A 26,258-nucleotide genomic window follows, 5' to 3' on the forward strand; every position below is an offset into this window, starting at 1 on the left:
TTTGGGGTAGGTTGATTATTCAACATTTCTTTTACTCATTTATGCTTTTGACAAACGTCTAAGGATTTGGCAACAAACCCAATGCCGCAAGTGCTGATGGGTCAAAGTCACGATTTGTAGCACAGCAAAGAAGGTTATAATGAAGCTCACAGTTTCTTCAAATTTTATACAAACCCTTTCATTTCAAGCAAAATGATTGAAGCTGGTTTTGATGCCAGATTCTTGTGGCCCTCAGAGATATCTTACTTAATGGCGTTTCGTGTTGGCTTCAGATTTCTATACAGCACTGAACACTGTACCTTGGCCACTTACAGGCTGTTCGAAGACAGTACTTCATAGCACAAGTCAGGTTCACCTCAATAACTCTGAAATTAAAATCCCTAGGCATGGCAAAATGTTTGACCATAAATTAAATAGTGCAATCCATAATATCTATTCAGAAATCCTTATTAAAATATTGACAAAGGCTGTTTAAAATGTTGAAGTTGAGATTTTCTGTATCTCTTTGCTGGGAAGTGTATCGCCTTTTCTTTTACTGTTAATACTACTGTTCCTTTATAGCAAAGCATCATATACATTAAAATAAAATAAAAAGTTTGGACTTGCTCACAACCGAAAATACATGCAAGGATACATTAGATACATAGACAAAAAAATTTAAAAAATTAAAAAAAACTTTACAGCTAGATACCGGTTTGCTTTAAATTAAAAATGAGTGCCTGCAACTTTAGCAAAAAACTGTAGGATGGGTGAAAGTCAAACTAGGATGCTGACGTGACAAATTAGATCGTATTTTAGAATTTGAAATATCAGACAACTTGGGAAATGTGAGAAAAAGTCTCTGCAGCCATGTTATGGAACCTCGAAGAGTGTCCTGTTGCCATGCAGATTGCGACCGGATTGAATTTGATGATTATGTCGTTCCAGGTAAGCGGAATGGTTTCCCTGATGTTTTTTAAATGTATTTTGTTTTGTATTTTTGTTGTGGTAGTAGAGCTGAGTCGACATAAGAAATATGCCCATCAGGTACGTGCATCATTAACATTTAAACCTCTGTACCCTCTTACGCTGATCAAGACACACTTTATCCTACAACTTCCACAAGAGATCTTTTACTCTGGATACTTTTATTCAACTTGAGACCATCTCAAAATATTGAACACAAATGAATGTATATCCTTTATATTCTGTATTTTAATGTCAAGAAAACCAAATGCTGGAAAGTTGTGAAACAAGTCAAACTTGCACATAGATTAAATCAATCAGACACTGCCCTCAATCCCATTTCAAATACTTGAATTGAGTGCAAAATCAATATTGTTTGTAGGCACATTGGTAAGACAGGTGTATTCAGCTGGAGCCATTTTTTTCTTTTGGTGCTCTTTTAGAGCCTTCGCTGAAAGACAAGGTGCATAAAGAAGGAGGAGAGGAAGCTGAGGGCTGACAGTGAATAAAGAGAGAAAAGGGGAAAGGTTAGGGAGAATGGGGAGGTGCATATAAAAGAAAACAGCATCAGGGAGTGGCAGAGACAAAGAACAAGACAGACAAGAAAGGCAAAAGGGCAAAAGATGGATGGCTTGATCAATGGATGATGAGAGTATAAGGAGCTGGGGAGGAGTGACCAGCCTGGACTCGCCGGCAGTTTTACCAGTAGGAGCAGCTTGTGTGGCAGCAGGACGACTGTCACCGCTGCCTGCCAACTGCCACCATGCTGGCTCTCCAAAGCATCCACCTGTCACTCAAAGCCGTGTTTGTTTTAAGTTGCTCCCAGGCTGATGGTTGTCTGAATATGTATGTGTAATGGAATTTGCAATTAATTCACAACACCTCCGCCTCTGTGATTTTATGTATCCGAGCACAAACACGATATTCCTGCATCCTTTTCTGTGTCGACCTGGAAAATGACTAAGTTCCGTGAAGAACAACGTCCTCAAACGGCTACAACGCAAGTTGTAATAATTAGCCTGTCGAAGAGCAGAGTGGGAGTTTAGCCTGCCTGGCTGTTAGCACACAAAGCAACAGTCGACAGCTATGTGCATGTGTGAATGTGTGTGAACAGTGAGGGGTACCATTCTCACAGCCTGTTCTGACCGCCCTTCCATCTGTGGGCATGCCGGGTGCCCGCCTGTTGGCCCTCCGATGCCAAGCACTTTGACGTGGTTGCATGGTAACAGGTCTGAGAGGGCGGCTAGAAGCTGCTGTGGCCAAATGGCTTCAGCAAAACACTGACTTCTGCACAAATTTAGCCTTATAAATTGTGGGGGATGTAGCAGGTAAAAGGACATTTACTTCCATGTTTTCGATTTACCATTTTATGCAGGAAACCTGGCATATTGACCTAAAACGAGCATTCATTTGGCATTAAGCTTGTTGTAAATGAGATAACTAGCTATAAAAGAAAAAAATGACATAGATTGGTAACCTTTAAAGCAAATATTAGCATTCGATTCGTAAACTTAAGTTTTTTTGGTTTAATCTGGAAAAGAATAAACAGGCTGGTAAGGCAAGCCAAGGCAAGTTTATTTGTAGAGCACAATTCATTGTCAGAGTCTCACATCTTCTGAAAGACTGTTCCAGATTTTAGGAGCATAAAACTGAAACGCAGCCTCACCTTGTTTAGTCGTGTCTCTGGGCACCAGCAGGAGACCCCTCCCTGAGGTTCTCAGAGCCCGAGTTGGTTTATATGGCTCTAACATGTCAGAGATGCACTTTGGCGCTTGACCATGAAGAGACTTGTACACAAGCAGAGCTGTTTTAAAGTCTATTCTCTGAGCGACAGGAAGCCAGTGCAGAGACCTGAGCGCTGGACTAATATGGTCGTATTTCCTGGTTCTAGTCAGGACTCGAGCAGCAGCGTTCTGGATGTACTGCAGCTGTCTTACAGCCTGTTTAGAGAGTCCAGTGAGCAGGCCGTTACAGCAGTCTAACCTGCTGGAGACAAACGCATGGATCAGTCTCTCTAAGTCTGGTTTAGACACTATTCCTTTGATTCTGGCCATGTTTTTTAGATGGTAAAAAGCTGCTAATGTTACAGATTTAATGTGGCTGTTAAAGTTCAGGTCTGAGTCCAATATTACCCCGAGATTTCTAATTTGATTATTAGGTTTAAGAGAGAGAGTCTCAAGGTGACTGATAACACTTTCTCTTTGTTTCTATGGGCCACAGACAATAATTTCAGTTTTGTCTGAGTTTAGCTGGAGAAATTTGTTCTGCATCCACACACTGATCTGTTCGATGCAGTGACACAATGTATCTACAGATATTAGCTTCCCTCTTGCCCAAACATGGTCACATCTGGCTTCAAAAAGCTCAAAACTGGGAGTTAGCATCTGTAATATATTGTCTAAGCTAACTACTTAAGCTAAATCAGAACAATACAGATAGAATGTGCATGTGCAAGTTCACATGATTCAATTTAACTTGTTTATTGGCTAATTTTAGTGCTGTGGTCCATTTGAGTCTATTTGGGTGTATAAATGCAGAAGCGGTTCGATCCCCAACTACATTATCTGGCAGTTGGTTTGGCTTCCAGTGCTCCAATTTTGTACAATTTCACTCAAACTTACATGTTTTCATTGATTTTAAAATGCAATAATTCATTTATTTTTTCTAATGTCTTGGAAACATGCTTAATGTGTGGTTAGATTTAGTACAAAAAAACTGAAAAAAACTGCCTGGTGGGGTTGTCTGTGGTGTAGTGGGTTGAGCAGGCGCCCCATGTACAAGAAGCTATAATCCTCGCTGCAGCTGGCCCCGGTTCGAGTCCCACATCGGACGGCTCTGTGCTGCATGTTGTACCCTCTGCTTCCTATCTCTCTTAACTGTCCTATACATTAAAGGCATAAAAGCCCCCCAAAAAACTGCTTGGTTTAGAAAAAACCCGACTTCACTAGAAAGACAAAAATGTTGATTTTTCCAGCGAAAGAAGTAGAACATTTTCAGAAAGGGATGGGATTTGTCGCCCTGTTAAACAGACCAATGGAGGCCTAGCTTGTTGTCTTTCTATGGCACCTGGGCATAATTTTTACTGTACTTTCAGCATTAGGATTTGTAGTTTTCTGAGACTTGAAGGCTGGGATCTTCTTTCATATGTAACGTTATCATTGCATGTATTGGTTATGTCTAATTCCTTTATACATGCATAATATGTATAATATAATGTTTGCAGCAAAATGTGAAGAAAATATGGCATAAAAGCAAGAATGGCATGCTGTGCACATCATCATTTAGCTTGCTGTAAGTGTTTATTTGTCTTCTATGCATATTATTATAATTGTACAGTCAATAAATAGTTTTGCTGAAGTCGATTGGATGAGAACATGTTCTGTAGGTGTTATTTACTTGTTTACTGAGAAAAATTATTTTTTAACTCATATAAGTGTAATCATATTCTGCTCCTTCACATTAGAGCTTGTTTATTTTTTTCCTACCACAGAGTCTTAGTATCTCTGTGTATGTAAACAGATTTCTAATTCAGATCAGGCTAAATCAGGCATGAACGGCATGAACTTAAAGGAGATAAGGTGAAAACTCGTCCACTGTATTGAAAACAAGCAGAAACACATCCTTTTCTGCAATGAAATAAGTAAATAAGACTGAAAATCTCTGTCCCTCCTTCCCTTGCGCGCACACTCAGACACACATGCAGCAAACATGCGGACAGCTGCCTAAAAATAAAAGAAGATAGCGAAACAGAGGCGCAATCATCCTTGACTCCATTTTACTCAGCAGCGCCACAGGAAAATTAATTGCGCTAATTGAGTAACAGAGTTCATCAAACTGGTATTCTCATTTTCCACATTCATTAGGCACTCTCTTTGTGAGAGCCTCCCCGAGGTGACACTGTGTGTGTGTGTGTGTGTGTGTGTGGCAGCTGAGGAGAGAGGAAAGTTGACAACACTGCCAGTGGGACCAAAAGCAGAGGAATCCGAAACACAAACACTCACATTTTAGAGGCCTTGTGAAAGCTGTCTGCTGGCAAAAATCTGCATGTCACTGTGAACATCCAATGTATTTGGATTGTATCCCATTTAAAATCATTGCAAGCAATTACAATCTGCAACAACACGCATAGATTAACATGCTCCGTACATCCTACGTTATTGCTTTGTGTCTATTAAGTGACATTTAGCTTATGTTTACTGTCAGTTTTTCTCACCAAGGGTTTCCTTTGCAATGAATTTCACACTACTGAACTGTGTTTGTAACTGTGAAACAATGTATCCATGAATGAGCAGCAGCAGTCAACTCCAAACTGAATTACAATTCAAGCTGAGACTTAACACATACAAGACTGGAGAACCAGATAAACAAGGGTTCCCCCACTGGAGGTTCATCTCTGTGTGTTTTGCAAGCGTGTGCATTACACGCGCATGCTGCTGTATTGGTGAGTGTGTTCTCTAAAGTGTCGTTAATGAGTGTTGGGGCTCGCAAACACGCATGTGTACACATGGTGATGCCAGCGTCTGCAGCCAACATCAGCGCTGGAAACAGCAGGGGAAAAGACTGCAAGCAGAGGAAGAAGGAGTGTCCCCTTACTGCACAGAAGCTGCCAAAAAACTATTTTATCTAATAAGCTGGGGAGGGCTGTAGCTATCAGTCTTGTGCATCCTTTCTCAAAAATATATTGGCATCAGAGTTTTCTCTCACTTTCCCGGTTGACGTAGGCACCTTGTAAGAAAAAGGAATGCACATGTAATGAACATGAAACCTCAATGAAGTGAAGCAACGTTATAAAGAAGACTGCACCAGACTTCTTCCACAAAGATGTGAGAGACCAACAAGTCCTCCGATTCATATCTTTACAGGAGGGTGGGGAGGGTTTTGATGGCGCAGTAATGTGCAGCGCTCAATCACTGATAGCGTTTGTAACCCGAGTTCAAGGACAATATGAGACATGAACACAACAATACTTGAATAAAACCCTTCTGTCACCTCCTGGTTGGGTTAGGGCATTAACATTACTTAGTTAGGGTTGGAAAAAGATAATGGTTGGGCCTAAAATACATTCTTTTTACAATCTGGCCATCACCCTCGTGGACGGCATGTTGTTGGTTTGCCCTCTTTACTTGTAAACACAACATGTTCCAAAAAGCTTCTTGGTTTGGTTTAGCCAGTTACTTCGTTTGGAAAACTACCAATGTTACAACCAAAACACATTCCATTCACAATGAGACTCCCACCTTCATAGATTCCGTCATTTAAAATCACGTGCGGTTGCTCTCACAACCACTACGTTTGGACGAATATTCTACAACAGTAAGTATCAGCTGTTTCGACATTCATGAAAAAAAGGCGACATGGGGACATATTTGGACACAGGACAGTCTCGACAGACTCGTAACATCTTACAGAAAATGATTCCTCAAAGTTACTGCTGCTTGAGGTGGTTCTAGATAGTTCTAAATTATTGGGCGTACTTAGAGTTTCACATGCTGCATGTTAAATGTATAGAATGTGCTGTTATTCATGTGCGTTTTCACCTAATCATATGACTTCTTGTTATTTTCGGAGATGTTAAACCTTCGAAATAAAAAAAGGATGATTTTGAAATATGCCATTTTACTGCAGTCATAATGTGATTTGTAATAAGCATAACACTAATTGGAGGGGAAAAGGAGAATAAAACTATTTCAAGAAGAAAATCCAAAGAGATAATATTCCGTTGAATAAAATGATGAAAGAAAAAAACTTCATTTCTACAGTGTGGATTTAAGTAGACTTCTTTATGAACTTCAATTTCTTACTCTTCATTATCAAAGTCAGTTTTATCAGAGAGGGTTCTGAGAGCACAAATGAGCTTTAGAGTGTTGTTCATCTAAAGTTGGATTTAGCTCATTTTAACACCTATAAAAGACCAGAATTAAAAGATGTAATTTATTTTTCCCATAACTGCACCATATCCAGACATATGTTTTATTAAAGAGTCATACACGTTTTCGATGTAGTTTTTCCGCTATTTAAATTGGTGCTATGTTCTCTCAACCCAAGAATGTCAGTGTAGCGTTGGTCGTAAGCAGCTACTGTACGAGCTTACTTGTGGCTGTGCAATATGGATGTTCTTAGGTTGAAAACGTATAGTGCAAAAGAAAACAAACATCAAATACAAAAGTTAAACGATGTAAACATTTACAATATTGTATTCCCTCGAGCTGCTATGAATATATAGGCTGTGAATGGGTTAGAAGTCATAGTTCTGAGCAGCTGTTTGCTTAGCTATACCTTCTTTCTCCGTGCTTCTCCAAACTGAGAGCGCTCTGAATGCTGTCTACTGCAGGTAAGACACCAACGACTGGTAAGTACATCACACTATCCTGCTTAAAAACAGAACAAAACATCTTTCTTCTGACTTTAATGGCTTGTCTTGTGTTGCAGAGTTTAATTCTAGGTTTGTTGCTTTGCTTGCGCAGCTTTTGGTAAGAAGTTAAGAGCAGTTGAACGTTTTCAAGTGGTAGTGGAAGCGCAGGCCAATCAAATCGCCTGACCATTCGTGTCTCTAATCTGGTGACCGCCCACCGTCAAACATCAACTCATTACAGCTGTGTAAACAGCCTTAGGGCTATCTATCTGAGACATGCGATGTACTATTTCATCACCCTGTGGGACCATTGTGGTACTATTACGAGAATCCCATGACAAACTCATCACACACTGCAAATAGCCTATGAATTCTTTTTGGGACCATTAATGCTACACTTGTTAATTTGCTTGACTTGGGTTGGGTGGAAAAGGGATGTTTCACAAAATTAAACCTTAGATGGCACATTTCATCTGTCTGAGCATAGAGAATGAAGAATGAAATACTGCTAGAAAGAGAGAGAGAGAGAGCAAGAAAACATAGGGAGTCCAGAGGGAGCAAGAGGAGTAACAGCTTCTCAGCGCTTGTCTATTTCAGTCATATATGGTGGGATTTTGAGCTGAAAGAAACAACTTTAACACATCAACTGTGCCCAGAGCTCCCCAACCCTGTCATTCAACTTGTGTGTGTGTGTGTGTGTGTGTGTGTGTGTGTCCCCGCCTGAAAACAGTGTGTGAGATGCCTTGTGAAATATCACTGTGTGTGCGCACACCTGCGCTTTATGCACGTGTTCGTAACTGTTGAACTTTCTCTTCCATAATCATGCTTAAATACATCTTTATGTATGTACGAACGCAGCCGCCTGCTTATCACCTCCTGCCCGTGAAAAGAGACTTCTGCCACTCAGGCTCCCTCTGACATGCCTCCATCTTGTGGGAGGTTGGACTGATGATCAAGCGAATCCCCTGCAAACACTGCGTCTCACTGCACCCTGTGCCACCCGTCAATCACAAAGTAAGTCGCTTGCTATGCCGGACACCTCTTGCCCATCGGTCAAGAAGCCTTTTTCCCACTTACTTGCTTTAAGGCCAAGACTCTGCACAGATGAACAGCAGAGGTAACTGATGATAATGCTTGTAGGAAGGCGAAGGGAGACTGGCAAATTAAGGAGAAGCTTCCAAAACATGTTCTTGCTCGTCTTGTAAGTGGAGATCGAATGCGTTAGTCTTTCTTCTTTAGGCTACTGCACGTCTATCCTCTTTCTCTGCCTTTTGCTTTCCTTCATATTCTGTATCCCCCCCCCCCCCCCCCCCACCGCTCTCCCCGCACGTAAGCCAAGTGGAATAATCACCTGTTATGCTCCTTGACAAAACACCAAAGCTGGTGTGAAGCCAACATGAAATGTGAGCCACCAGAGTGTGAAATCTATCTATCACCCAATCTCATGTACTCGCTGAGAGCACTTCGCTTGACACAGTTTGCCACGCCATTTATTGAGCCTCTGTGAACGGTGGCAAAGTACGCACATCAAAATACAGTACCTGCACCGACACACGGTGAAGAATAATCCTTTCTGTTTGTAATATGCAACATCGTGTCTTGCATCGAAGCGTAATTAAGGTTGGATGTAATATTTTACAAGTTGTTTAGTCATGCTTGCAGATGATGAACACAGCTGAACAGCGTGTGTGCTAAGTTAACTTGCACGAGCAAGCAGAGATGAAAGGACAGAAGTGTTAACCACGAGTCATCATCACAGGGTTGGTAACACATTTTCCATTTTATAAAAAAAATCCCCCACACTTCTCCAGACACAATTTTCTAGGTTTATCAGCCAGTTCTTTGGGCCGTCACGATCTGAGTACAAACATCTACTCCTTCAGTAGATGTTTTTAAAGACCAAACTGCAACTGGAAACCAACACAAGTCCAAATAGTGGAAGAATTGTTTACCGTGAATGCACATCATTTTGTTTAGGCTGAAAACAGTGCGTGGTAGAAAATCAGTGGCATCTCTGTCCAAAGTAGAAATAAACCAACTGATTGCTCACCATATTCCGTTAGCATACCGAACAGAATTGTATTTTGTTGTCCCAATTTTTTTGCCTCTTTTATGAATAAACAGTAAATCTAAGTGGTCTGTTCTGCCTGGATTTTTCATGGAATCCACAAAGCAGCCTTAAGGTTCTAGATCACAACTAGTTGACTCTGAACCATCGAGTGCCAAGAAAAAAAAAAAAAAACCTCTGCACCACACTTTAGTCTATGAGAAAAGTGCTTCTCACTTGATATGTGACCCATTTTCCTAAAATGTTCATGGTCTAATCAGTGGTTTGAAATCGTATTAAATCGAACATGATGTCCATTTACTGAAACTATTGTCCAGTTTGACGTAAAACAAATGATAATGCAGGGTATGCTTTGGGCTGCACTGGCTTGATTATGACAAGTTGCTAATATGCACACAGTGCTCAGTGCCTTCTCCAAGAACCCTTATTTATAATATGCTGAGGAGCTGAGGACTGAGCTACAAACCTTGTGACTGTGCTCCATACATGCCATCACTGGGCAACCCATCCTACTACCTGAGCCACAGCCCATCCATGAAGCTTGAAGCTGTACAGATCTGGATTTTGGGAGTTTCCCATTCTTTTTCTCCTCGGAACTGCACAGGAATCCTCTTGTGTTTGCAGGTTGCTGCTGCAATGCTCATGACTCACACAGAGCAGTCTGCTCATCTCTGAAAGCCTGAATAAAGCGAATTTAGAGACTTGTTTTTAAACACGATATACAGGTAACACTGAACATCGACTGTATGAAATGGAAGGATAAAATCAATGTAATGTCACCCATTGGTTGATGTCCAGATGGTGGCTGCTTCAAGCTTCAGTTTCAGCTAGTTGGCAATCCCCATCTCAGTCTTTTGTAATCACAGATTAGCAATCCACTATGAATTTTCCCATTTGGTAGTGGTGGACAGTTACAGTGCTTCACCCAATGCATACCTACTTTATCATCTATTGTTCTACATGTGTACACAGACATTAAAGTGATACAAAGTGCATTTTATGAGGAGCCACACTGATGAAGAGCTCGGGATCACCGCCAACACCTCTGCAGTGTTAATTTTAAACCCACTCATTGTATACCAGCTCATTTAAGAAATTGACAGGCTGCCCCCCCGCCTTCACCTTCCTGTCCCATCGACATCTGCCACCCCGATAGTGACAGTAAATGTCTGCCAGTGAGTTCAAGCTGCCTTTTCTGTGTGTGTGGTTTCAATCATTCAACCAAACCCACAGCTGTTAAGTTATCAAAATATGTTGTAAGCTTAAAGTGCAGCTGTAATTTTCCATCTTATCTGTCGGATTCGGTAAACACTGACTTAGGTCTGTTATGACTGTCGTTGAAGAGGTCTGGAGCATCTCAGAGCGGAAAAACGCTCTTCCATTTTCTTACATCGTCTTTTCCTTTACTATCAATTTTCAGAATTATTCTAACTCGCCTGGGTGGTGTTTCAAAGACTTTGAATGCGATTATAAATTTGCATGGATGTAATCAAAAACATTTTTTAAAAAAAGACACATTGATTCAGGTTTTTATGCAAACTCGAAGCCCAACTTCTATCAACAGGGGTTGCAAATAACTACGAAGAGTATATAATTCTGTCAATTAAAATGCCAGGCCGGCGGTGTATTTATTATGAGTGGAAATTCACAGCCCTTCTGTATCTCAGCATCAAGGACACCATCTGACGGCATGTTAATCCTTCAGTGAATTATATAGTCAATGAAAATGATGAGGTGCGCAGCTAAATATTTACAAAAGCCCCATAACTGATCTGAATGAGCCTTCCGAGTGCGACTTGGGAGGAAACACAAAGGGAGAGGAGTGACCTTGCAAGGGAGAGGGGCTGAGTGAGAAAGGCAGCGATTATTATGGGCGTGAATGCAGAGGAGACGAGGGGCAGTTAGCCTGTGGAAAAAAAGGGAAGAGATGGAATTAGGAAAAAGAGGGGACAAGCATGGCTGGCACACCACACACCTCTCCTTCTCATATTCCTTCCTTACCAGTCTCCCTGGACCGGAGATGTGAATTTACTGCACAAACATTGAAAACCACTCATCGGTCACTTATCCCTGTTGGTCGGCAGCCAAGACTTTTAACTAGCATAACAGAAGCGCACATAAAAAAAAGAGGCACTTCTTTAAGGCATATTAATCAATTTTAGACGGATATACTCAAGTGCGTTTGACTCCAGAGAGCGTCGATATGCTTGGTTTCCCCATAAAGGAGCAAGGCAGGTGTCTCTGTGTTTTAAGAGGTCGGGTGAAATATTTTTCATGGGTATCTGTGGGTTGCATCCAGTGAGGCTGCTGTGACAAGTGTAATGCCGTTTGCGTGTCACAGGGCAGTCTGTTAAAGAAACGGACAAGCGCGCTTGTTCTTTTATGGGTGGACCCGGTGGAGCTCCGCTGGGGAAATGATGTCAAAGACAGAAAAAGAGGAGAAGACATGAGAGCTGAGGAGAGGTAACCAATATTAAGAGCTCTCCCACGCTCGCATTCCATTTATTTGCTTTTTTGACTTTTTTTTTTTAAATATCACAAAAAGAGTGCTTTCAAGTACTTTTAAAATACAGACTTACTTAGAGCTAATATGTCAAGATTAAATTACCAGCTTGAATAATTAGCCGCCTCGGAAACACAAAAACTGGCTGTCAAAGATTACATCTAAGTGTCAACTCATATTGGACATCTGTAATTGTTTCTCTTTTTTCAGCTAATAGTGGTCATACTCAAAGCTTTCAATGAAAAGAAGAAGATGCAAGATGTAATTTTCTTGTAGGAGTGGCAGCGGGTGGGTTAGTGACAAACATTTCCAATGACAGCGTGAACATTGTTGTCTTTTTAAGACCCAGAACAGGCTTTTCTTTTCACCGTGACCATCGTTTAAAAAAAAAAAACAATCTTTTTCAACCTAACAATCTAAACTATCTCATTTAAATATCAAAGACTTAATTCCTTCCAACAAAAAGAACTTCACAGGTCATTTGTGCAAGATTGGTTACATTTTTCAAATAAGTGTCACCTAGTGGCTGTGTTAAAAACTGCAGGCGATATCAGTGCTCATCTTATCGGCTACTCTACTTTCAAGTATTTCTTTTTTGTCTAAGCCTAACCAAACAGCGGGCAAAAGTCCAAAACATGGAATGAAACAAGGTGACAAAATAAATAAGAAACAAATTAAGTCCCCCAATTGGTCTCGAAAGTCACGAAACTCTTTTTTTTTTTCAATTTCAGGCTGGTATTTTAAAAAGACGTTGTGCAAATAGTATTCATTTATGCCAGCAACCTAACATAAAACGTTAACTCGAGAACAAATGACAACTTCTATGGGAGCGGAAAGGGATATTACATTGTTTTTCCAAGTTAATTAATAGGTTTAGACAACATAACAACTTCATTAGGTTTAGGCAACACCAACTGGGGCTAGGTTTAAGTCAATTCGTTTTTGAGAGCAAAAGTCCTTTTGTTAGGTTTACGGGATTAAAAGCGATCATGCTTAAAATGGAGCGCATCACACTGTTAATTTGGCATGTTGATTAATGGCAGAGAAAAACACTGTTTCATTACATTCACCCAGGGCGCTGTCATCTGACGGGGAGGCATTCATCCGCACAGATTCGGGATGTCAGTGGAGGGAACGGGCCGACCCCGCCTCCTCCTAAATTGCTCTAATTCAAGGGATCTCGGTGACCGCCGGGAAACTCAACAGGTTTCTACCCGTGGAGATTTGATTTAAGGGATCCAGCTCATCTCTCTGTGGAGACACTTCAGCCCATTGGTGCAAGCAGGGCCAAAAGTTCACCGCCGTCAGTTCTGAGCTGATGGTTTTTACAACCTTTCCGGGCTATATGGAGGAACTGTCTGTAGGATAGCAGTTGGGGGCTCATCAGCCATTCCACACATGTCCTCTGTCTCTCTCTGCCACGGAAGTCTTTCGTAAGGAGAGAATGAGCACCGTAAAAGATTTCCACCTCGGTATTACTTTTCTCTCTTCCTCCATCTCCCTGCTTCACTTTCCAACATCTTTACCCCTCATACGTCAGAACCTTTATTGTCCTTGGAGGGGGTGATTTGGAGTTTTAATTCCAGCCCTTCCACACTCTGACTTTGAATTAATGTAAACCATGCTGAAAAACTGTCAAAGACAGGAAGCACACTTCCGAACTCGGGGGAGGAAAAAAAACAAAAAAACCCTGCCTCTCCTGATTTCTGTCGAGTGGCAGAAACATGCCTGTTTGCATCTTGACGCGTTTGATTCGAGTACACGGCTTGAAGTTGCAGCGTCACAGGGGACGTCTTTTATATTTTACATGGTAGCTGGGAACTGTGAAAACAGCACTTATGTGTCTAATTTTCCAAACTCTATGAGGGGTCAGCGCGGGCTCAAAGAGAATCGGCAAACAGCTGCTCAAAAAAACTGTTGGCGTAGAGTTTCTTCATTTAATACAGTTATGTTTGAGATGTTTTTTTTCTTTTTTTTTTGCCAACTGCGCTCTTGCTAAATCAAACACCTATTTAAATATATATATTTTTTCTTATAGGGATTCATGCAAATTAAGGTAATTCAAGTACCAGAGAAGGGTGCCATTCTGAGAGTTGCTACATCGTGGACCATCGTGAGAATAACTTCATCCCATAGCTTTGTAAAGGAAAACATCAACATCATGAGTGAAAAAAGGGGGAAGGACGGCAAACTGAAACCACCACAACCAATCAGGACTTCTTTTGAGGAACTGAGAAGTCCGTATTTACCACACACCCCCTATAACGTTCAGATTTTAGGTGAAACACTGCAGAGCTTCTCTACAGAGGGAGGATGGACAGATACATACTGTAGTTTGTCAGAGGCTCTTTGAAATTCTACATTTGAATCTTCAAGGACTTTGGACAAAAGACACATCGCAGCAGGGAAAATGTCAGAGGATGGCCAGAAAAATGAAGGTCATCTGCCGTCAAGGTTATCTGAATTTGATGCCAAAGATCAGATCGATGATAACAAGGCTCTACATGCATCACCATCTTAACATCTCACAACAGCTATTGAAATGTGCTTAGACGCCGAGTTGAAAAGTAAGCTTACGCTTGGTTTTTATTTGTTAGATCCCCACACAGTTCAGTTACTCCTTAGGAGGGTTCGTGAATGGAATCTGCTCTCATTTATTTTTAATTTTTTTCACAAATCCATGTCATTTCAGATATATCACCATTTCATTTTTTTTTAGAAGTCTAAAAGAAATCAATTTAGTCATATATGCTGTTTAACCCGGCTCTGTGAACCAACACCCGCGTTTTACCCGGTTAATCAAAAACTCCTGCGGTCACGCTTGACAAAGTGTTCCGCGGAGGCACTGTCTCCTCTGACAAAGCATAAAGATTTAAACCCCTAGTTCATCCTCCAGCCAGGGTGTAAAAGTGCTTTCTCACCATCCTGAGCTACACCTGAAGGATGGACTTGAAATCATTTTTTTTTGGGGGGCTCTGTGAAGCACTGAAGCTCACCCTGGGTTTTGAAGTTCCGAGGGGAAGCTGCGTGGAAGATTTCTGGCCACACTTTTAAAAAGAAAGGGGGTTACTATTGGACTTCTGGTTTGAAGTAGCAAATCCAATGACCTTTGCAGTTCAGTCTGCTTTACTGGACACTTTCCTCTCACAGAGAGGAAGAAACACAGGTGGGTGAAATGACTTCTGATTGATGAAGGGGACAGTCAGTGCCAATGGAGTTTTCAGGAATTAGTCATTAGGTCATCGTCCTCCATGACATATTTACTTGTCTGTATGCGAGCCTGAAAACACTATCGGAACTAAGCATGCTGATTTTAACGTTACATAAAAAATGTAACTGTAAAACCTCCGACTTTCAACATTTCTATCTTCTATTGGGAATAAAATATGGATTTTGACTAAGATTTTGCTTTTTTTTTTTAAGGTTTTACGCAGCTTCAGAGCTTCAGCTTTTCTCTTTAATTTGGGTGCTAAAATACAGCAGTTGTAATCCAAACACCCCTTGCAGTCAGTCTGGAGGGGGGCGACGCCTTAAGAACCCCAAGAGCCCGCGGGCAAAAAAGAAAACACAACGCTTCACTTACACTCGACACACAAAGAGAAACGGAAAAAGTCGCTCAAGCATGAGGAGAACTTGTCTGCCACAAGCTCTGTGCTGTAACATTTCCATTCAGAGCAACAAAGTGTTTTTCAAAGACTGGTGGTAAAAGTCAGCATATGAATTAAATATTCTGCTCAACTATTCTCTCAGTTTCGACTACATATCATGCGGGTGTTCAAAAGTTGTTTTTTTTTAAGCTTGGTTTGGCTTGAACTCGCCTATTGAAATTTTAAAAAATGACCATATAACTTTAACGGAAACAGTTACAAAAAATACGGTAAAAGTTTCATTCTTATTCTCCTTAAGCCCCATCAGTGGTTGATCCCGCAACAAATTTACAAGTTGATACTGAGAGGAGAGAACCCAACTGAAAATTTGACTTTGACAGCAACTTAGAGCCTCATTAAGTCCACAAATGGAGCGGTGAACATCCACCTTTCAAGAGTAATATGTCACCGACTAGTTGCTCGCTGGTGTCATCTTTGCTGTTGCAGAGAACAGGCCGAGCGCACTGAGCCCCACACCAAAACAGATCGATGAGGAGTCAATGAGTTTAACTGTGTATCGATGGCAGCTTCGGTGGAACCCCGGGCCACGCTGAACCCACTTTGACAGCGACATCAGGAGGTGCCGGCCAAGAGTGCTGCTTAACGCCTCGTAGCTAATCACCTCCAAATCACAGAGCAGTTGCGTGCATATGTGTGAATTTATGCCCAAAGAAGGGAGGGGTAGGAAAAAGCACACGTGGGTTTGTGGAAATGCAAATATCTATCGAGTCAAACGGCTGGCTAATTGGGCAAAAATTAAATTCAGCAGAGGGGTTCAAATGTTTGTCAGGTATTAATTAACTGCTGATGGAAACATGGGGAGGAATGGGGAGGGGTTCCACTTCATTTCATCTCTCTTATCTGTGCCGCACAAAAAGGCGCTCGCAATTGTCATGGAAAGTGCACGTTTTTCGATTGGCGTGCCACCGTGTGAAAATGATTGCTGTCTGGCAAATGTTTATGAGAGGAAACAAGTTCTTTCGGGACAATTAGCAGGTCTGTCACTAATCTGTCAGAAGTGTGACAGATTTTTCTGTGGAGAATCCACATCCCGCGCTTCCGAAAAAAAACGAAATGCGCGTCACACAAAATGGAACAGTTTGCAAATAACTGCATCTAAGCTGTAAATTGTTCAGACAGAGCATCAAGTCTTGAAACCCAAATGCCGAAATGCTTTTTTATTTTATTTTTTATTTTTTAAACTCAAGTGGAATTTACTGCCAGCAACATAGATCAACAAGTAGCCGCATTGGTATGTTTACCTCTGCGTTGCATCAGCTCGTGAGAGTGGTTGGAAACAGTGGAGACCAAGCGCTGCAGTTTTTAAAAGTGAAATATTTTCCAGTTCTTGCTTGATATAATATTTCAGCTGCCCAACAGTTGTGTCATCACATGTGGAATTATTAAGTTGCTTTTTGTACTGATGAAACATTGAAACCTGCAAAATTTCATTTTAACAAAGATATATTTTGAGAGAAAAAAAAAAAACTGTGCTTCAAAGGATCATCTTCTCCTCATCTTTACCTCCATCCAACTTCAAGTTAAGTCCACGCTGCATTCACTGCACCTCAGAAGTGGGAGGCGAAAACTCTTTTGCTTTGCTATTAGCACCAAATTCACATCAGAAGTTATATCGTTCACTCAAAAGAAATATATTTGATATTGGTGATTTGATGCTCTACAGGTACCTTGTTTAATATTTACAAAAATTTCACGAGTAAATCCAACTTCATTTTGCTTTTTTTGTTTCATTTTTTCCCAGGTCAAAAGTTTGACATTTAGATTTTCCACTGACTGAATGCAGAATCGGTATGTCACACCAAGCCCCCCCCATTAGAAAGAAATGAACTTACTTTGGTAAACATTGGTGAAATCTTATCGTTAGCCTCTTACAACTGACGAATGGAGTGACAATTTAAGCCCAAAGTTTATAGCGTTTACGGGGATGGAGGCATTATTACATGGTTTCGACTGTCTGTGCTTGCTGGCTGTTGTTACATTATTTCAGCATTCCTTTGTGCGTCGCAGTGTTTTAACAAATTGATTCAGTTCAAAACACGATTTGCGACTAAACTGAGGCTTAGTCAGTATCAGTAGATCAGTATCAAGTGTCCCTGGCCGACTATATGAGGGAAATGTAAGCATTTAAGGATCAAACTAAAAATCAAAATCATCATCAGTTTGCTGTGTGGCTGTGTGACCCGACTTACTGTGTGTGCTAGTGTGAGCTCTAAGGTTACATACTGTATGTTCTCCCAAATGGTAATACCATTTTTCAAGCGTCGTTAGGTGTCATCTGTGTCCAGACAGCTTTGCTGGTGTCACAGCAACCAATCTCGATATCCCTGCATTCTTCATTTCCTCAAATGAATAATTCCTCAGTTTGTATTTATGTTTGGTTAAGGCCGGCGCACACCTTTACGATTCGTGTACGATTTTGTCGGCCCGATGGCCCAATTACCACACTAAAATCACATGCCATGACACCAAACTTCTACAGTAGTACAAATATGGTCTGTACTCACAAAACGATGCATTTGAAAGTTTGAAAATAGTCCAGGAGTTTATTATTATCAACACGAGCCTGATAGCTTTTCTGCTGCTAAAGCTGCGTCGACATCACTTCTGGGAGCTGGGAGCTTCAAAGTAAGATGAGGGTTGATCTACTACTGTAGACAACAAAGCAAGGCTGCTCAATTTCTCCATTGATAAAATAATTTCACAACTCTACAACATAAAAATTCATAAAAAAAACATGTAGAATATAGCATATACTTTGTTGTCGTAAAGGTGTGCGGTAGCAGCCGACAAACGATTTTGTCGTTTCATCGGATCAAATCAAACATGTTTGATATTTCCGTACGGATTTTCCTTGTGCCGAATACAATCGTATGTGTGTGCGGTCTCTGTTCCGATGTCATCGCGCAGGATTATTTAAACAGCCAATGGGAATAGCGCACTTAGTCACTTTGGACGACTACGACATTTTCAGTTTGAAAGTCACGTGATTTGTGGCTTCCTATTTCGGTCATGTGATAACATTCGGTCAAAAATATCGTAGGTTCGCAAGTGTGTGCGGTGGACGTGCCTTTCGAAACAGACGAGTTCCTTAATTGGTGTCAAATCGTACAACCGACAAGGCAGGTTTTCAAAAAGTTTCAAAAGTCACAGCTGATCTTGTGTTATCTAGAAGGTTTTGCAAACCCCATGCTCCACAATGAACACGTCTTCAGAGAGCGTGCCGATGGTCTTGGTGAGAGCACAGCTTGGTTTCCAAGTGGATACATCTCCCCAAAACAGATCCCGTTTGAATGCCTCTGTCTCTGTTGGGGACTTGTGTTGCGGAGACACAAAATGCATGAAACTATTCTGGAGCATGTCATTCGTGTCGGATGCCATAGTTTCCCTGGGCCCATACTTTCAGTTACCTTGGACAAAATAACACCAAGCTGAAATCAAACCAGAGGTGTGTCTGCAATGATGACGCTTTCAGTGCACGTGTTCAAAGGTGGGCGTTCTCATGCGCTCTGTCTTCCTCGTGTTGCAGATATTTTTGTGTGCTTTGACACAACTAGATCTCTCCTCTGATTCTATGAATACGTTTCGTTTTGGGCTCGAACACGGTAGTTTGGGACAAGTGGGAATCATCAGCAGCCGATCACTTACTATGTGAACAACTGCCGTGCACGTGTTTGATCAATGCAGATTTTTTTTTTTTTGCTCTCACTCAGATTCCAAATTTCAATTCGCAAGACAGAATCTTCTACAAAAGGTTTATCAACAATGGCTATAAGTTGTATAAAATAATCTATTTTATATATATATCATATCAAATCTTTTATATGAAATAAATAATTCCCTCTGAAGTGACGACGAGAACATGTACAAAAGTTCAGGTATCCAAACACTGCATTCGTGGATGTATGGTGTTGATGGTATTTACTCTCGAACCCTTAAAGGCTTGTTTCAGCTGATTTGTGAAATGTACAAAAAGAAAAACACTCACAGCTCTGATATTTGTAGGAATACAAAACAGTATATAAATGCTAATGCGGCAAACTCGGTGCATAATGTTCAACTTTGCAAACGAGGACAGCGCGTTGTTCACAAATTCAGAAAACAACTTTTTTCCCTCTTTTATTCCCCCCGCTTTCACACTGTTAAGGATTGGATTTTGATTTGAATAAACTATAAAGAGTATGACTAACCCATAGTGTTGTTGTTTTTTTGTTTTTTTTTAAATGAAGGAATTCAGCACATTCAACAGGACTTTCCCACGAGAAGCACAATTAATAAGCCATACATTACTCAGAAATACTGCAGGGGGGCCCTTCTGCAGTCACATTTGTAAGAAAGGGAAGAGGGATTCTTGGCTTACCTAGAGGAGAAAAGAGAAGAAAGAGAGAGTGATCAAAACGTCGGTGTTGTCGTATTCATAATTAATACCCCTCAAGGCCAAAGCTTGCAGAGGGTATTGCAGCGTGGGGTGTAAATACGTGGTATGTATCAAATTTGCTTGCCAACCTGAAGGCATTCTGTGGCTTTTCTCAACAACTGTTGCAGAGATCAGCTTTAACCCATCAACATGAAACTTTCTGGAATGTTTTTGTCCATTCTGATGACTCAAGTGGAACCAAAACCTGAATCAGGCTGGAGGGGTTGTGACACAGCACGGAACACGCAGGCGTTCTGTGTTAAATGAGGCCATTTAAAAAGAAACATTTGACAGTGACAGTGACTTGTTTCAGTAAAAAGCAATTTTCTTAAATAAAAAAAAATAAAAGAACGATCTGCGAGTTTAGAGATACAGTGCGTGGTGCAGATAGCTGGATCGCCATCACAGCCACGCTCAGACATTTGGAACATTTACACACGGCTCAGACATCATTTCCAGCGCGCGCACACACCCTCAAAGCTTTGGATTTCTGCAGCAAAAATAGGCCAGTAAAGTAAATAAGCCACTCTGATCTTTATTTCAAAGGCAGACATATGATGTGTATCGCAATAAAGTGAATGCTGCGAAATGCGTCAAGAAGTCGGCACACAGTGAGGACTGAAGCGAGAAAAAAAAAGCCGAAGAAAGTCAGAGGCAGACAGGAACAGAGAGGGCATGTGTGCAGGGAATTAAAGAGTGACAAGGGACGGGAGCCTCGGGGGTTCTTGCTGTGCTCTCATTGATTTCTCATTAGTAAATTCAAACCTCAATTTCATCAGCCAGGGCAGAGAAAAAGGCAGCTAACAGAGGCATGGCAGGTACTTTGGTCTTATGTCCCACCAGAGGATGGATTTCCACCATCCTTGTGCAGGAGACAAGGAGAAGGGAGGAGATCTGGATTCTATGCCTTACTCCGGAATTAAACCCACGGCGAGGCTTTTGACCATGCAGGTCTCTGACCAATTAGACAGTCGTACAGAAAGCAGGATTTCCTGGAGCATAGTTTTCTGGATCGAGACTGATGCTTCATTAGCTGAGGCTAGTGGGCCTTCTTCCTCTGGCTAAAATACATCTGAGAGAGGGCCTTGCAAGACTTAAAGAAACACTGGGTATTAGACACGTCAACCTGATCCCACTTGTAAAAAGTAGAGAAAACACTGGTCAGAGGGTCTCTTTCATTGTCTGCCCAAGTGGAATGATTCAGGGCGTGCGCAACTCCCAAATTAGGTGGTAATGTGAGCTGAATGCTTGGTTAGGTGTATCTTTTTCAGCGAATTAGACAGGTCAGCTTGGCAGAGCTGAGGCAGGCACATTCATTTCAGAAAATATACAGAACTCTCATTAGATGGCACTGTGTGCTCTGCAGCCGCTGAGGAGGAGAAGCAGGAGAAAAACTCATTCTTTTTTTAGTTTCCACTTTGATGAGAATAAAGATTGGTTTTATCTGTCAAACGTCTTAGGAGGGGAGAAAGGGCCGCAGCATATCTGTTGGCGTGTTAAAAAAAGAATATTGTGTTTTATTGCTGCTGGAATCAGAAAAGAGAGTCATTGCTTCTGATGTACCAGCCACGAGATCAGGCGGATTGCTGCTGGATAGGGACTCATATCTGTAGCATCTATGTGCTGGACGACAATGAAAGAGAGAGCGAAAGGGAGAATAAGAGAGAGGGAGATGTGGAGGGTTTTTTTTTTTCCTCACAGAAAAAAGAGTGAGGAGAGATGAAAGAGGCTACTATTGACTGCATCACGACATAAAGAGGCCCGGCCCTGGTGTTATTCTAACAGAAGCAGCTGGAAACGAAGACGAAGATACAATCTCTTGGCATTTATTAGGCAGCCTACAGATGGAACCGCTATCGATACAAAAGCATGCACGCGCGCTACTGCTGTTGCTCTAATTAACTCAGTTTCGCAAACAAAATAACTGCGGCGGCTCGAATAACCACATCTGTGAGGGGAGCATCAATTTGAGACAGCCGGGCTGAGTACTACGGAGGGCCGCAGCGGGGAAAGGGTGACTGAGCAGCTGCCAAGCTACGCAGGAGAGCGGACGGCGCGAACATGTGGTAGCAAAACCAGACCGCTAGAAATCTTCAGATGTGGATCTGCCGTCAGGACCTCAGAAAAGAACATTTAAAAGAAAAAAAAAAAGGAAAAGCAAAGCTTGACTGAGTGGAGAGAACCCAGGGATGGAATCAAACTCAAATCACCTGCAAATGTCTAATCTGTCCATCCAAAGACAACAGCTGCTGACATAAGGAGGCAGCAGTAAAAAAAAAACGTATCCTGTGATCCACAAGAGTCCATTTCATCTCCTTCCTCTCTTTCGAGATCCACGCCGCACCAGACGTGACTATGCACCAAGTCAGTGGATGAAAGGGAGAGTGATGGGTGAGGGGGCAGCAAAGGGGGAGGCCGGATGTGTCGATCTTCATCAGCCTTCCCTCAGGGGAAGGAGGATTAGTGCGCAAAAGCACTGGAAGCTCTAACTAGTGCCCTGATGGATAAACACGAACAACTTCATGCGTGTGCAGCAGAGTAACTAAGTGCAGAAAATGTGGTTTTCCACGTGGTGCATGCTCATACTCGCAAGATGGGAAAGATGTGAGACTCCCCTTACTAAGTGTCATGCTGCTGAAAGTTTGCCTCGGTTGGGCTGAACAAGCAGGCGAGGGCGGTGGCATAAAATAAAAATGACTGTCCCCAGAACCGCCAGAGTTTTGTTTTTTCCACAAATTATGAAGTGGCTCTGCTGTGAATAAGCAGATAATATGTGTACCTCAGCCTCAGGGGCCGAGGAATACCATAGAGCAGCTATCGCTCCTTCGTCCGTAACTCACTTGGCTGTAACTCGCATTTGGAAAAAACGAATTTTGGTTCCTGCAGTGTAGCAGTTTGACAGCAGATGTTCAGCTGAAATGTTGCCGTTTTAGCAGGTTTACAAGTTTTATTTAGCTTTTTTTTTTTTCTGTTTTTCCCACAGTGAACTCCCCTGTCTCATTCTCACTTCTCATCAATGAATGCATCCCCACCGGAGAATCGAGGGCACACCCTTGCCCTACAAAAACCCCCCCACGGGGAGCTGTGTATTTCCCAACAGTATGCGTACAGTTAGACGTCTGTGTGAAGGGTAAGCAGCATCCATAGCCACACAGCAGAGAAATGCCCTCCAAGCATAATTGCTATGGATCTCCCCGCTGCATAAACGGCGTTATCACAGTTTGTCTAATTGTGAAAGCTGTGATCAGCATAAAGAAAGTCTATGCGTGTATGTGTGTTTACAGCTTTGGGAAGGAGATGCTTGCCTCTTTCCCCGAACATCTTGCTCCTTTTGTCATCAAAAAAAGTAATTAGAACAAAGGTCATTTTTGTGCAAACACTGAAAACGAAGCTTAAGATGAGGTTCCACGTGGATGGTGGCACCTCTGCAGAAGCTTCACTGAACATATTTGAAGCTATCGTTGGCGTGTGCATGTGCACATGACAAAAAAAAGAAGCAAAAAGCATAGGTAAATAAATGTTTACAGATAGTTCCCTCCTTCTAAATAATGGAAGTCTTGCAGCACGATTTGGTACTTTAGTCTGAAGGGTGCTTCCAATCTCAGGGTGAGAGGAAATTTGTGCTCTTGTGTCAATGTGTCCTCCAAATTAAATCCTAAATACCCAGTTTATCCTCCCCTCTGCTATAAAACTTAAGAGACACTTCTGATTTCTATCAACAGGTTAACACTGGCTGTGTATGTCCTCCAAAGCATCACGAAACACTCTTGTGACAAAGAAAAATGTTGCAATAATCCAACAATTATGTTTAATGCAAGGACCTTCAGCTTTATGATTACAATCGGACCTGTTGCCTGACCTAAAAGGCTACAGCCACGTGCTGTTACTTGTTCATTTATTTATCATTTTATTTAGTTTTTGTGGTGTTGCAACCTTGAATTTATTGATTGGTATATATAGCTGTTGTGAATACACCACCAGGGAAAAGGACACACGCCGAAGGCCAAAAGGCACAAAGTTTGCATAAAGTTAGAAGAAGGAAAGAATATGACAAACCAGCCAGAGGACCGACCAAAACTCATGGCCCAGGCAAGAAGAACATTAACCAGAGAGGTAACCAAGTGACCAAATGTAACATTAAAGCAAAGTAAAGAGATTTGAATGTCTGTCAGTTTAGAGTGTTGCAGCATACAGGTACCGATGACAATTCAGTACCTATGTTGTGCGGATATTACCCGTGAAAATAACATGATTTGATGTCAGTTGATAAAATCGGGTTGCGTGAGTAAAGTGCCTTAGTCACCATAGGGCCACTTTTCAGTGATGGAATTCCATTGAGCTAGCTCACTATGAAGGAGTTGAGAAAAAGAATCCACGTCTTACAGAAAAGACACCAGATAGCGCAAATGGGGTTTGCTAAGAGCACCTGGGAGACTCTCCTAACGTGACGAGGAGGGTTACTCCTGTCAGATGAGAAGCCGAAAAAAAGCTTTTATGATTTCAGGAAAAATGAAAGAAAAAAAAGACTGTGACAAACCCACACAGTCTCGCTGCAGTTTATAAAAATGTCACTTATTTGTGTGGACAAAAATATAATACGTACATAAAAGAATGCAGCCTCAGGGCATTTGAATAAACTGTTAAGAAAGAGTGTTTGCAAGTTTCAATGAGTCCTACCATCCGACCCAATTCATGCTGTTTTAAGCTCAATTTCCAGTTGCTGTTCACTTTGCTTGGGTTTTACATACCTGATCAGCCTCCCTCTCCTTAACTTTAGGTTTAGACATTCACAAATACTTGGTTAGGATTGGGGAAAACATGAAGACTTGAAAAAATCTTGCTCAGCTCCATGGCATCCTGAACTCCTTTGGTATAAATCCGAGCAAGCAATGTGAGCCGGGCCTTATCGAAATGGGTACATTTTAAAGACCTCTGCAGCTGAAAGGTTGCAAAAAACACTGCAAACGAGTTCTGAAATGCTGCTGAAAGCATTTAAACAAAAAACAAAAAAAACAGCGGAGGCTGTTCGCTAGATATCAATGTGTGTGGTTTGTGGGACAACATTCTCAGCACCGACAATTTAGAGTTATATTCAGCTCTCCAATATGTGCTTTAAGCACAGGACTAAAATGCTGAAAACACTGTATACCTCTAAAGTACAGCAATGATGATAAATCATCCAACACGGTTCCTCTGTTGGTAAAATCCTGATTCAACATCACCTTCACACCTCATTAACACTCCTCTGCGCACATGCTTTGCAACTCTCACCATGAAGGCTGTAAGTCAGCTTTGCCTGAAATTCTCAGCATTACGCTTTATTCCACTGCAGCAATAATCCAACAATCTCCCTAAATTTGATGAAACACAGACTGAACGATTGCCAAGAGGGATGGCGCAGGTGAAGAAAAGTAATTATCTATTCATCTCACCTCCTTAACTCACCCTTTCATTGCACTTTAGTGTCTCTCTTCTTTTTTTTTTTTTTCATTCTCTCTGTCTGGAGACCACCAGACAAATCTCTCTCAACACGACTTAATTTCATCCTGGATTTAAGCATGCAAAACTTTAGCCTTCCTGTTTTAAAAGATTGTAGCTGTTTGGATGCAGAAATAAACCAGCAGGTTGTTCTTCCAGGCATAAAATCTAGAGGTTATAGCAGTGATACTCGCTACTTTTTTCACAAGAGCCACATTGGCAGAGCAAAATCAAGGGAAGAGCCACTTTTACGACAACATACTAAAGTCCCGTTTTGCAAATATGCATGTCTACAAATAAAACATCCCACAAAAAAAAGAAACATGACTTTCTTCATGTTGTATTTGTAATTTGTTGTTGTAATCATAGTGAGAAATTCCAGATGAGCATGGTTTTTGTTCTGCTTTTTGCCCTTTTTTAATTAAAAACCGATTCATTGTGCCTGCATCTCGCGCTGGCTAAAGGAGCTAGCGTGCACTGGCTAAAGGAGGAGCTAGCGTGCGTTGGCTAAAGGAGCTAGCGTGCTCTGCGGTCAAGTGTGACGGTGGTTTAAGCGGGCTGCGTTGCCAGGTTTAACAGTGCCCCCTTTAGGAAACACCATTAAGCCTTAATTAATACTTAATAAAAATACTTAATACTACAAAAACGCAAGCTTAATAAAAATACTTTATACTGTCCAGTATTGGCTGTGTGTTATTTGAAGAAATTTATTACATTACATTACATTACATGTAATGTAGTATAAAGTAATAAAGTATTGTTATTGTTACCATATTGTTATAAGCTACTATGCGAGTGCGAGCCACCAATTAGAACTTGAGGAGCCGCAT

The 26,258-nt window shown here is 41.4% G+C and overlaps 1 protein-coding gene across 5 annotated transcripts in view; it reads right to left on the reverse strand.

Annotated features, from left to right (window-relative positions):
- Positions 1-26,258, reverse strand: part of LOC142391622 (receptor tyrosine-protein kinase erbB-4-like) — a 319,136-nt gene that overhangs the window by 212,491 nt on the left and 80,387 nt on the right. Inside the window, exon 1 of one of the 5 annotated variants that reach the window (XM_075477532.1) lies at positions 19,819-19,893. The exons of the other annotated variants lie outside the window; for them this stretch is intronic. The gene's annotated coding sequence lies outside the window, so the exon portion shown is untranslated. Of the gene's footprint in view, positions 1-19,818; positions 19,894-26,258 lie in introns of those variants that run through there. 5 annotated transcript variants of the gene reach the window in all.

The sequence above is a fragment of the Odontesthes bonariensis genome, chromosome 11 (assembly GCF_027942865.1).
Source record: "Odontesthes bonariensis isolate fOdoBon6 chromosome 11, fOdoBon6.hap1, whole genome shotgun sequence".
In the NCBI taxonomy this organism is placed as follows: Eukaryota; Metazoa; Chordata; class Actinopteri; order Atheriniformes; family Atherinopsidae; genus Odontesthes; species Odontesthes bonariensis.